Genomic DNA, 13,429 nt, shown 5'->3' with positions numbered 1-13,429 from the left:
TTGAGATTTCTGGCTAGGTTCCAATTTGTACAACCCTACCCTACTGCATATTTAATTTGCGGTCCCACCCTGTTGATTGTACTGACTTAGTTTCTGTAATCCTCTTCAAGTCCCAGTAAGGAATTTGGACTATAAATAAATAGAATAAAATAAGCACAGTGACTTCCATGGCCCTTGAAAAGTGTCTCTCTCCTTAGGACTGCATAGTAAGCATATTGTTGCAGCATCCATCTGCGCTCCCTTCCTTGACCAAGGTTTTCAGACCCACATGTTTTTTGCACATTAACCCCCCAGGGCAGCAATTGAGAACAATACCCAAAGGTGTTCATCTATCATACTGAGTGGCAAAGGGAACGCTGCAGCATCAGTAGTTCTCTTCCCCTGGCACACCCCACTTGTTATTCTATGACAGTAAACAAGTAAAATCAGAAGTACCCATTCTCATGTCAAAAGAGAAACGATTAAAAACAAAAGATTTCTGGTTATATTCAATTCACACATACAGTTTGTCACCATATTCACATTTGATTAGGAACATTGCCTTTCCAGCTGCATTTCAAACTGAATGGACAAGTATGAAAACTGACTGAGCCTCTCATTAAATTGAATTGCCTTTATCAGATGAATGTGGCAACTGGGAAAGAAACAAAGCAAAAGATACATCAACTATTGCCCCCCCCCAAAAAAGCGATTTCTTGCTTCCGTGTCACAAAACAAGCAGATTGTATGGATGTGTCTGTTTATATAGCAGTACAAATAATCTATTCTCCATAAAAATGTAAAGCAGATCAGGCTTCACATAGTGCTCATTTAGTCAGCAGACCATTAAGAGTTAACAGCTGTAGGCTAGGTCTAAGTCAGTATTAGAGTCACACTTCTTGGCTTTTCCTTTTTCTTGAATCAATATCTGCAAATAATAAATGAGATCCCAAAGGGTTGTACTAAGCTCCAACCAGCACTGAGTAACTCTGCAATTGGTCATTGACTCAATAATGCAGGTGAGCGCCACACTGTAGAACATCTTTAGCACACTATAATAGAAAATTAATAGCGTTCAAATCAGGAGTGGGGTTACCCTGAGGATTACATAATAGCTTGGGTGAGAACAATCACTTAGCTCTGAGAAGAGAAAAAAATGTCATAAAGCTTTGAAAAAGGGAAATAGCCCCAGCATTAAATATACTTTGAGCCCTGTACGATGTCTCTGGTTTTAAACAACAAAGGTTTGCATTATCAAATGTGCTGCTGAAAATACTGCCCAACAAACCGCATTGCAGTGGTGTCTACAGGACATTGTATTGTTAGCCGTAATAATTAAACAAAACTAAACTTGTACACAATTTCTGAACAATTTAGAACCACGTAAACTACTGTAGAAGGAAAGGTTACAAAGCACTACATGCAGCCCTCTGCTGAATATTTAAATGAATAAAAACACCTTGTTCAGAAAGAAAACTGTAACTTTTTGCTATCTTTATCAGTTCATCTGGGCTTGCTACAAGGGAATTATTAGGATAACTTGTTTGCAACTGCTCAAGCTATTTGAAAGGTGACATGGAAAATAAATCAAGAGTAAATTACTTATTTATATTTATATTAATTCTGTGCTAGTTGAAGCCAATGGCTCTGACAACTAATAAGCACCTTTAGAGAGACTTTTTTCATCCCCACAGTCCTAAAGCAATGTCTGAAAACTTCTGATCAGTGCTCTCCAAATGCTTACCTGTTTGAAAGAAACAACAGACCACACTGTGTGTATTGTATTATCAATTATTATTTTGCCTCCTTTTTTTTTTTTTTTTTTTGCCAACGAACGCTTTGGGCAGAGAAAGGCCCAGGAAATAAAGGGCAAAATGTTTGATTTCACAGTTCATACAGTGTTTGAGAAACTTGACAGAATATTTACATTTTACAGGGAAGGAATTTCAATTACATTATACATTTTGAAGGGAAATTTATTTGTTTTCTCATCTAAAAAATCAACTGATCCCATTTAATCCCTAAACCAGGAGGAGGGGGGTGGGGGACCCACACAGAGGTTAAAGGAATCCTGGCTTTTGCTTAATATAAGGAATAGCAACTGATAGTAACTTCAAATCACTGCACATATGTCACAAAATATTGTCAAACTCAAGCTCACTTCAATACTAACAACAATAACAATATCATCACTACAGTCTCAAGTTCAGACTTACCTCCCAGGCTGCCAGAGTCCCAGGTATTTGCCAAGGCAAAATTAGAAAGGTCCATAACATTCCCCAAAGACTCCTTTTCTTGTCCAGGGATGTCCTCACCAAGCTTAGCACCAGCTGCAACACCGGTGTGAAGAAATAAATCCTCTGTTGTTCTAATGCTTTCCCTCTAGTTCTCTCTCAGTCACTTGTACCCTATTCAAAATGGCACCTCTCTTTCAATGCAGAGAGGTCTGGGTTTATATACCAAGCAATGTGTATGCGAGTATACCACAAAACACTAGTTCCTTATCATGCGCTTGTTAGCTTGTCCAATCTATGGCAATCACTTTGGTCCCAGGGGTTCAAAGACACAAGACGCAGGGAAAAAAGGGAAGCAAAAGCTGAAGAAAGATCAATACTGCACTGTGAAACAAGAAGTGTAGGCTATTTACTTTTCATTGATCTGATGATGCAGGAGAAACACCTCAGACTGGCATTAAATTGAAGGAATACATCTTCTGAGGGTTTTTTTTTTTTCCACCTCAAGGTCAAGAGAGCCAAATAGAAATTAGAACAAACAGAAATTAATCGCAGGTGTACAATAAAACTATTAATCCACATTACAAATCCACCTGGAAACATAATTAAATATCAAGCTGAATAAGATCCACAATAAAACAAACACTGCCAGCTTTTATTGACTTCAAGTCGCACCTGGACCAACCATGAGGGGAAATGTGTGAAATACTAAAAGGGAGGTTTCAGACAATCAGCATTTGATGCTGGCACTCCGCTCAGATTGGATTCAAATAGTACAGCCACAGAATAAATACCTGAGATGTAATTAGAAACATCTATTTGGTTCTTGTCAGTGAGAAAATGCACCTTTTTAACAGATCGTTCCTTCAACTATTTCTACTCAATAAACAAGCCATTTCCAGGAGGCTCCATTATGCCCCTTTGACTCATCCTTCACTGTTCAAACAGATAACCAAAATATCTGCATATATTCAAAGTTCAACAGGCAGGGACAGGCTGGAAGCAACATCAAGCCTCAGCTCTAAAATGGAAGCTATAGTAATGACTGAAACTAAAAAAATTCCCACCCTTCACTAAATTATTATGAAATTCAGACATTAAATTCTAAAAGTCTTTTTTAAAGAAAAGGTCATTCCTGATTATTCAGGTAACCTGATGTTGGGCAGAATCCAACTACACAGTGAATAAAATTTGAATACTTTTGTTTTCTTAAGAGGAGGCTATGAATTTTTTTTGTTTTCTTAAGAGGCTACCTCTGAACAGCTCTTCCTAATTGTGACTTGACAGGAGGGAAAAAATAGTTGGCAACTGTCTCAGGGGAGTTTACAACAATTCAAGATATCAATGAGTACTAAACACCAGTAACACTTGACATTTAAACATTAAAACACAATTAAAATCATTAGAATCCCTAATTCACTAGAGCTGCCAGTCTCTGCTCCCTTTTTGGTTCTAGGGTGGGAAGTTCTTTGGGGAGGCCATTATAGTGTTTTGCTACTCATTCCATCAGGTTGGGGCCAGGACCAAGACAGCCTTAGCCCTGATTAAGGCAAAACATACACCTCTCGGGATCACCAGCCTGTTTGTATTGGTGGAGCACAGTGCTCTTTAGGGGATATAGTCATTTAGATCAGTGGTCCACAACCTTTTACAGGCTGCGGACCGTCAGCAGCAGGGAGGGCGATTGCCCAGCCGCCCATGCCGTGCATGCGCGGCCACACATGTGCAATGTGCATGAGTGGCTGAAAATGCACATGCACGGCACTTCTGCACATGCGCGCATGCGCGAAAGTGCCGCACATGCATGTTTTCGGCCGCGCATAGCGCAAACACGTGTGCGCGGCCCTGCTTCCCTCTCCCCCCCCTCCCACAGAAAGAAGCTTGACGGGGGGCGGGTAGAGGGAGCTGCGGTCTGGCACCGGGCCACTGCCTGGCACTGGGCCACGGCCCGGTGGTTGGGGACAACCGATTTAGATGATTCCTCAGTACACCGGGCCCAGACTGCGAATGGCCTTGAGGGTCAACACCAAAACTCTGAACCTGATCTGGAATTCAACTGAATGCTAGTGCAGATGCCTGAGGACAAGCCGGATATGGGCTTTTCAAGTTTTAGGGAGGCCCTATGCTGTTGTGTTCTGGACTAGTTGCAAATTTGCAGTCAGGGACAAAGACAGGCCTGTATACAGTGAGGTACAGTAATCTAACCTGGAGGTGACCACTGTGGATCACTAAGGCCAAATATTCTGGGGTTAGGTAGGCCACCAATGTCTTTCCAGTGTTTCAAAGATGCTGACATTATATTATATGTTATTGAGAAACTTTTGATAAAAATTAAAATATTTCGCCTTCAACTGACACATCAAGAGGACACAAAATGGGTCAGACTATGACTTCAGCTGTGTTTTACTTTTTCATTTTTAAAAGAAGGAAAAAACAAAAGAGGGGTTTGGGGGAAAAGGTGAGAGAATGAGCAAAGGAGCTCATTTACCTTGAATAACTATATAGAATTCTTCAGCAGGCAAAGCTTTTCTTAGTTTTGGGTGACAAGTTGCACCTGCCAAAAGTCCTTCTGATATACTATGTCATACCTCAGCAACCTACAGAATAGAAGGAGGGAGTAAGAAAAAAGTTTTTTAAAGAACATGAGAACTGCCGTTTGGGTAAATGCAGGTCACAGACCTAAAAAATAATAATTAATAATATTTTTTTTAAAAAAAACACTAAAATCAATTTTAACAATATTAAATTCCTGGATATTTCATAAAAACACACAAAGTACAATAGCTAATGAACTATTTTCACCTAAACATAGTTTAGAGAAATTTATTCCACTGAGTCTCAAATGAGAATCTGATAGAGCAACACTGAGATAGTGCTATAAAGAAAGTTCAACAAACTCACTATCTATAGGGAAAAGAATGGTGCATTATGTTAAAGCATGGCATGTATTCATTTCTCATTGTTTACCAATGAAAACTAGAAAGGTTTTACGAAGTGTCATGAAGATTCAGTTAACAAAATTGGAGATCTGGAATACTAAAGGAAAATTCACACCCAATACCAGGTACCAAAGTTTCTAGCAAAGAGCCTATTCTTGGGGAAAGTATTCATTGTGCTTCCATTGAGTCTTCAAAATAGCCCATGATTTGTACATAGTTGGATTACTAGAATGAGTTGGATTATAGTTGGATTCACTAGAATGAGTTTCATATGATTGCACAATAATGCTTACACATCAGACACAATGTTATCATAAAGGTAAAGGTAAAGGTATCCCCTGTGCAAGCACCGAGTCATGTCTGACCCTTGGGGTGACGCCCTCCAGCGTTTTCATGGCAGACTCATTACGGGGTGGTTTGCCAGTGCCTTCCCCAGTCATTACCGTTTACCCCCCAGCAAGCTGGGTGCTCATTTTACCGACCTCGGAAGGATGGAAGGCTGAGTCAACCTTGAGCCGGCTGCTGGGATCGAACTCCCAGCCTCATGGGCAAAGCTTTCAGACGGCTGCCTTACCACTCTGCGCCACAAGAGGCTCTTTACAATGTTATCATAGGGAGGAAAAATGGAGAGCTTCTCAGCAAAAAAGCACAGCAACTGAGGATGGAACGACTTCAAAGAGACTCCCATTTTCAGCCATCTCATTGGCTGCACTGCACAAGAAAGTTCTTACATTCCCCACCACTAATAGTGCCTGATGCCTCTGATTCTGTTATGGGATGGGAACAAAACTGCCCCACCATTATTTGGGCAGAAAAGCACCTCAGGACTTTACAAAACTGTTATGATAAGATGGTCAGGAGGACAACAACATTATGTAAGTACCGTGGGGCTCCTTGGAGAAAGGATGGGATTAAAATTTAAAAAATGTATGGGAAAACAATCAGCCAGAGTACTTCTTACCCACATTGTTACACATGGCAGGACCCCTGCCTCACCGACTGGCATACTGTCTTCTACAACCAATGGCACCCCTCTGTAGTCTAGGCTTAAGCCAAAGTCATGACACTGCTAAGGTCTGTCAAGCTAGGTCAGACTCTATCTTAAAGAGTTTGCTTTTGGCCACAGGTTATGACTGGCAGTCTCTGCCTGACACAGGTACCCCCTACTCTACTCCTAACCCTCACCCCCACCCCATTGTATTGCTGATCTAGTGGACCAGCTAGAACCTGTTTGCCCAGGGGCTCCTAGGCAAACCTCTTTGTCTTTCATATGAGTACTACTTGGCCCTCTGCCATGGGAAATCTCTCCCCCAAACCCAGCAGCTAGACATATTGAGACTGAATGGGTCCTTTTTCATAGACCCATTCGCCTTTGTCTAAGCCCATCAACAGCCATCTCTGGACCTGGCTAGGACATTGCCCAACATCCAGCCCCATGGAAAATTCCATCATGTGATCACCTAGGCCAGTGGTCCCCAACCCCCGGTCTTCAGCCTGGTGCTGGGCCGCAAGAGCTTCGGCAGCGGGCTGCAGCTCCCTCTCCCCGCTCCCCCTCCTGCAGCGAGAAGCTTGCCAGGCCACAAGCAAGTCGGCCACCAAAGACGCCGATTAGCTTGCAGCCCGGCAAGCTTCTTGCTGCGGATGAAGGGGGAGAGGGAAGTGTGGCTGCCGGCATGCCGGTGGCACAACCACACATGCGTGTTTGTGCAGGGCTACCATGCATGAGTGGGGGGCCGGGTCGCCCTCTCCCCCCACCCCTTGTCAGCAGTCTGCAACCTAAAAAGGTTGCAGACCGCTGGCCTAGGCCATAGCACATAGCCCCTTCCCCCAAAACTTATATATACTATGGCTGTACACAGCAACTCTGAGTGCTTTACAACTCAGGATCCATTGGAACCTCCCATCATGCTGGCTTGTGTCGCTGATCTCTGACTCTGACTTTGTACAAGAACAGTAATTATACTGAACCTTCTTTTCCCACCCTGATTCATCTCTATACAACTGTTTGATAGGTGTGTTAGATATATTTACGCTTTTATTATTTTCTTTCTAATAAAGACTGACATTATTTTTACAATTTACCAACGTTGTCTGCCTTGAGTTCTTAAGGGTTCAATTTCCTTGTAAACATTGGCATTCAATCCTTTAGCACTACGTGACCTCCCTCTCTGCTAGTTCCCAATGACTTAATACACGTGTCACAGGGCACGTGTCAGCGTGATTCTGGTAACAACATCCTATTATTCAAAATCAGCCATGCCAATGAATTCTTTGATTACAGTTTATTAACAGTCATTGCCACCAGAAAAATTGTTTAGAAAGGTTAAATTATTTTGATTTCTTGAGCTACTACTAAATTATTACACATCAGTCTTTCTTGTGGATTTCTTTTGCCTATATGACTTCCCAAAATATATTCACTTTATAACTGAAACCTTCATAGTAATTCGTGTTTCAATACTGCTTCCACTTAGTATCATGGCTATAGTTGCCCCGAGGCAATGATTTATATTTATTACAGGTTCTGGAATCTTCACTGGTATTAGACATGAATTTTGATTGTGTTCACAGCCCATTGTTTTGTGTTTTAGTACCAATTTCTGTACTGCTAATTCCAACTGGGATTTTTTTGAATTATTATTTGGGTTTTGCCAGAAGGGCCCTCCATAAAATAGAGTTCTATACACACCCACATAAATGCTCACTCACACACCTTAAATATCCACATATATAAACACACATATTCATAAATATTAATAAATAATCATGAGGCAAAATGCCCTTCAGAATATTCTATGTTTGCTAACAATGACTTTCTGTCAGACATTCAATTCCTAGGTTATACTAGAATCAGGGTCCATCAGATAGAACAATGTAGCATATCAACATGATGCCAGCTGGGATTCCAATCCAAAGCAAACTCCAAAAGGAAGGCTAGAAGTCAAATCTGAAGGGCACAGGAAAAGGGCACAGGTATAGGTATAGGTAAGAAGATAGATATTGAAGTTTGATCCTGACTGTACAGACTAAAAGATAGGAGCCTGATCTGAGGTTTCATACTACAATGATAAGTATCCCTGTTTCTTAGCAGACAGTAGTCAATAAAGCTTACCTTGGGAGTAACAGACAATAGGCTTGCTAGGTTTTCAGTACCAGCTTTTCACCAGATGACTTGGTGACAGGCAACAGCAAAAAAACCATTAACTTGTAAATTTGACTTCCATTTTGGTTTAGAATCAGGTCTAAGCTAAAAGATGGAGCCACATGTGTAGTCAGACCTAGATTGAGAATTTTGCTGGAGTGCAGCAAGTGTGATCTTCTGTGCTGTTGACCAGGATCCCAATAGCCCACGTGATTAGATATTGGTAGGAGGGTCAGGTTAGGTTTCACCATCTGCAGTTTTCTTGTTTATTGATGTGTCCTGGCTCCCAGTTATCAATTTTCAGAGCCAAAAGACTTGCAAAAACAAAAGGGCCCTGGTCCCACAAAGTTCTCTACAGCTTATCTCCACATCTGATTGGCTGGAAGCACTCTGTGCTCATCCCCTGAAAAGGAAGATAAGCCATTGCCTGGAAAATTAGTGGACTCAAAGTAAAACATGAATGTATGGTTTAGCCAGTAGCTGCCCACAAAGATGGGGTGAGGAAATGGATTGTTCAGGGAAGTGGGTTTCATGATACCTAAGAATCCTCAGAAATCATGGTATCAATCACTGGTATCCAATCATGGTATCCCTCACTGGCAGTCTTCAAGCAAAGGTTAGATACACACTTTTCTTGGATGCTTTAGGATGCTTTGGGCTTATCCTGCGTTGAGCAGGGGGTTGGACTAGATGGCCTGTATGACCCCTTCCAACTCTACGATTCTATGATTCTAATCCAAACCAGTGATATTCCTGTAAGTTTTTTGTTCAGGAATTTCATAATACACACCCCTATTAGAAGGCCTCAGCTTTTTCCATTTGCTTGAGGCAGGATATCTGATTCCCTTGCTTACTTGCATGGGATGCATTCCTCTTTCATTCTGATTTGGAGTGGAGGAGAAGCAAGGTTTAGTTTTTGTCATGAGGGCTCTGAACTGAACAGTATTAAAATATATTACAGCGTTGGTCCTGTCCCTTAACTGCTTGAATGAAAAGGGAGCAGTTTTTACAACCTACCCTTTCCCTGGCATTTCCATTGCCAAATTACCTCTTTGTGTGTTCTAAGTGCTCATATTGTGAGGCCAGAGACATCATAGTGAGGAGCAGTACACAAAATGAATGAATGAATGAATGAATGAATGAATGAATGAATGAATGAATGAATGAATGAATTTAGCACAACACTACAACACTACATTTGTTTTCATATGAGACATGGGTGTCCTGGCTTGGGTATAGATCATTCTTGGAAGAGTTAGGATTAGTTGCAAGTTTAGGCAGTATCTTATGTTGTATTGTGATGTGATGATTTGAAAGTGCAGGTGGAGGAAGCAGTTATTTTTCACTTATCATCACCACTCTCTTTGAGTTATATCAAAGCCTCAGGGGAGGGCTGTATATAAATATAATAAACAAACGGTGATGAGATACTCCATGGACCCTTTGCTGTTGCCATTTCCGGTGCAGACAGTGACCATTAGAATTTGTGTAGAGGTTTGTTTGCCTGCATGGATTGTCCTGAGATGGAGTGACTCATGCTTCTACTTTTTACTTGCTTTCTGCTGCAGTGTCTGGGATCACCCACAATGATATCACTGAGTTCCATTTTGTCAGAACAGAGGAATCAGGATAATAGACTCAGAAGTTACTCATCTGTAAATTCATCCACTTGGCCTTGTGCTGCCTATATGCTGTTCATCCTTCCCACCTTCCTCTAATGCAGTACAGTTTCTAGTTTGAATGCTAGCATTCAACAGTAGACAAGTATCAAAATACTTATTCAAGGGGGCAAGTACTGGTTCTTGTTCTCCCTCTACATCAATCATGCTGTTACAATGATTGAAGGAGAAAGAAGGGCTGCCTTCAACCTGAGAAGAAAAGAAATAAAACCTGTGCAATAAGGGCCTCCTGTCTGTGTTGCTATGTGTTGATTTCAGTATACACTTAGGAATTCCAGTGATGGTAGAAATATGGCTTTCACAAAAATGATAAATTGGGAATTTTCTACTCCATACAGCTGCCATGCAAAAACAACTGAGAAACCTGAGGGCTATCATTTCTATTGTTATCACGCCCTGAAAGTTGGTTATGGGAACATCTCTGAATGGCAAGTCTGATAGCTGGTGGAAAATTCACTTACTGCTGAAAACAAAATAGGTTTAATAAAGCAGCTTGATGTGCAAAGCAATACATGTGTGCCACATTTTTCATGAGATCAAAATTCATCCACAAGGAAAGCTACTTACAGTTTTGGACAGCAGCTTCACTATCCATGTCTCACACAAAGCTAAGCCCAGAGAGAAAATATAATTAGGTAGATATGTGTAAACAGTAAGATTAAGGATAGACCTACACTGCTGCTATCTATGTTTCAGTTTTGGTTCTGTAATATATATAACTGGGAGAGCAGCAAATGTGCTTGGAAAAGACAGATATCTCTTTCACAAGAGAACATCTCTGTGTTCCCTGTTAGAGGCCAGCCATACAGTCCTCATTAATCTTCCATTCATTACCTGATAGTGATATGGATTTAGAAATATCCTGAATAGGTAAACTACAGTACAAAAAGACAGTAAATTTGAATTTCACATTGAATGTGTTATTGTCTATGCATGTTCATTTTGGGTGGGTACATTCCAAAAGACAAGATGATGGGTGTTGAATGAGTTAACATAACACACAGATACTCACTGCCAGTCTTAGATACATGAGTGAAACTCTCAAGCCTGGAGGGATTAAGATATGTGGACATCCTTGTGTACTCTTCTGGACAACGGGAGAGGTCAAAGGCTGTGATAAGTGTGTGTAATGAAGTCTAGCTAGGAAAAGAGTGCATAAGCAAAATGTACTGGCCTGCCCCAGCCCGGCTCGAAGGCCACCACAGCAAGATAGGTCACGGGCCATCTGAGGCCCTGATTTGGGCCAGGGCTGGGGCGGGCAGAGTAGATGGTGATGTCATGTGTATGCAGGGATTAGCCCTGCTGCCCCATTGCACCAGCCCGGCCTTTCTGCCCCGCGCACAATCAGTCATTGGCTTCAATGCTTCATAATTTCTTTCCAGTTTGTAGGACTTTGCTTTTAATATGGATACAAAACAGACAATGAACTTGACTAGCATATAAATGGAGAATAAACAACTCACCAACTTCTTGAGAATGACCTGGACAACAAGTATGCTGACTAAAATAGCTCGTTTGCTAAAGGGAAAAGAAAGGAAGCACCAAATAAGGAATGTCTGGGATAAAAGGGAAGCACTGAATAAGAAATGTTTTGGATAAATGCTATTTCTGAAGTTTTGGAGAAATAATTTATGACAATGCCTGAATAGGGAGTATTGATGTAACATAGAAATTTTTTAAAGAAATTTATTGTACTAGAATCTTTTAAACAAAAAAGTTGTGAGAATCCAATTATTGTGTGAAATCAATGGCAAAGCTCCTACTCTGTCACCAGTTCCGTTAGTCTGTAAGATGATCCTTGCTCTTAGCAGATATGTAGTGAGCAATGACTCATGAAAACTCCCTCTGTGGCCTGTGACTTTTGAAGAAGAAAAATTGGTTCTTCTATGCTATTTTTCTCTACCAGAAGGAGTCTCAAAGCAGCTTATATTTGCTTTCCCTTTACTCTCCTCACAACAGACACCCTGTGAGGTGGGTGAGGCTGAGAGAGCCCTGATATTACTGCTCAGTCAGAACAGCTTTATCAGTGCTGTGGCAAGCCAAAGGTCACCCAGCTGGCTGCATGTGGGGGAACGCAGAATCAAACCCAGCTCACCAGATTAGAAATCTGCACTCCTAACCACTGCACCCTTTCCTCCTCACGCATCACACTCTGTTTTCCAGCTGCTCTTGAGCTTCAGGTTACCCTCCGAAAGATAAAAATCTGGTGCCCTGTGCCCTGTGGTGCTTTGACATAAGGAGAAAGGCAGATCTCCCACCAGGGCTGATTCTGCACTTACTTTGTTTTTTTTCGGTGTGGATCCTGCTGAATTCAGATTGATTTGAACTCGGGTCTTCCTCTTCCCCCCCCCCACTGAAACAGAAAAGTGTTCTGCACTTGATTGGGAAAATTCAGAAGGGGAGGGAGCCAAGCCCAGACAGAGCCTATTTCTTTCTTTCTTTTCTTGAATGGGGAGGGGGTTGAAGACAACAGAAAAGGGATGAAAAAAAATCTCTATCCACAGAAGGGCTTCTGCAGCTTCTACAGAAAGAAAATTAGGGCTTCCTCTTTTAAAAAAAACCTAACAGTCTTGGCTGGCTTCGCAGGTTTAGCCAATCAGAGCTTCTGTATCACGGAGTCAGCTGGCCAATCAGAACTGCTCTACCATGGAGGGAGTGCTTTCTCATGCTTTCTGAGCTGCAATATCCCAATATCGAGGATTAAAAGGACTCCTGGATATGGCGAAGAAATGGTAGGGTGACTCCAGATCTATCCTTCTTGGTGCAGAGGGAAAATTAAAATCGCCCAAAATCAAAACAGAAATCGCATTCTGTGTAGAGGGCAGGGACTGAATCGATCTGGGGTTGGAATAAAAGCTCCGTGCAGTTTACACCCAGGTGAGTGGCTCCTTCACTGCTGGGCCTGTGGAGAGGTTTCTGTAAGACCAATTATGCATGGGCTAGAATGCCTGTGATGGCAGCGACAGGGCTTTGGGGAAAATCTCCAAGTATGCACCTCTCCGCCATCTGAGGCCTGACCAAGGACCTCGGAAGACCCGAATTAAGAAAATGCGAATTTTTCCATGGGCCTGGAACCACCGTGGGCTCAGGCAAGGGCTAGGTCGAGCTAGACCTGTGGATAATCGGAGGAGCGAGGCTTTTGGCCCAGCTCCTCCCTTGACCTACAACATCCCTGCAGGGACGCCCCTTGCCCCTACCATCTTTGTGGTTCCACTGAGCTGACAATGGCATCCTCCCACTCCCACCATGGTTGGAGAGCAACATGCTGCTTCCCACCATTGTGCAGTGGGGGCTCCATGCTCCTGATCCCCCCCACTGTGGCAGTGGGGTGCTCCCGGCACTCCCAGCCCCTCGTTATGTGTGTTGGGCTGTTGCGTTGGCATAATCAGTGTGCGCTGGGGAGTCCCTCCCCCATGCATATGCAGGGAACAGCGGGGCTTTCTGCCCTGCTGCAAC

At 42.3% G+C, this 13,429-nt stretch overlaps 1 long non-coding RNA gene across 2 annotated transcripts in view; it reads right to left on the bottom strand.

Annotated features, from left to right (window-relative positions):
- Positions 1-2,401, bottom strand: part of LOC143841768 (uncharacterized) — a 173,599-nt gene extending 171,198 nt beyond the window's left edge. For both annotated transcript variants that reach the window (XR_013232802.1, XR_013232803.1), the window contains exon 1: positions 2,196-2,401. This is a non-coding gene — a long non-coding RNA (uncharacterized LOC143841768). The remainder of the gene's footprint in view (positions 1-2,195) is intronic.
- Between the last annotated feature and the right edge of the window lie 11,028 nt (positions 2,402-13,429).

This window comes from Paroedura picta, chromosome 7 (genome assembly GCF_049243985.1).
Source record: "Paroedura picta isolate Pp20150507F chromosome 7, Ppicta_v3.0, whole genome shotgun sequence".
Taxonomy (NCBI): Eukaryota; Metazoa; Chordata; class Lepidosauria; order Squamata; family Gekkonidae; genus Paroedura; species Paroedura picta.
Note: the sequence above shows the minus strand (reverse complement) of the source record. Positions and strands in the feature narration are given on the sequence as shown.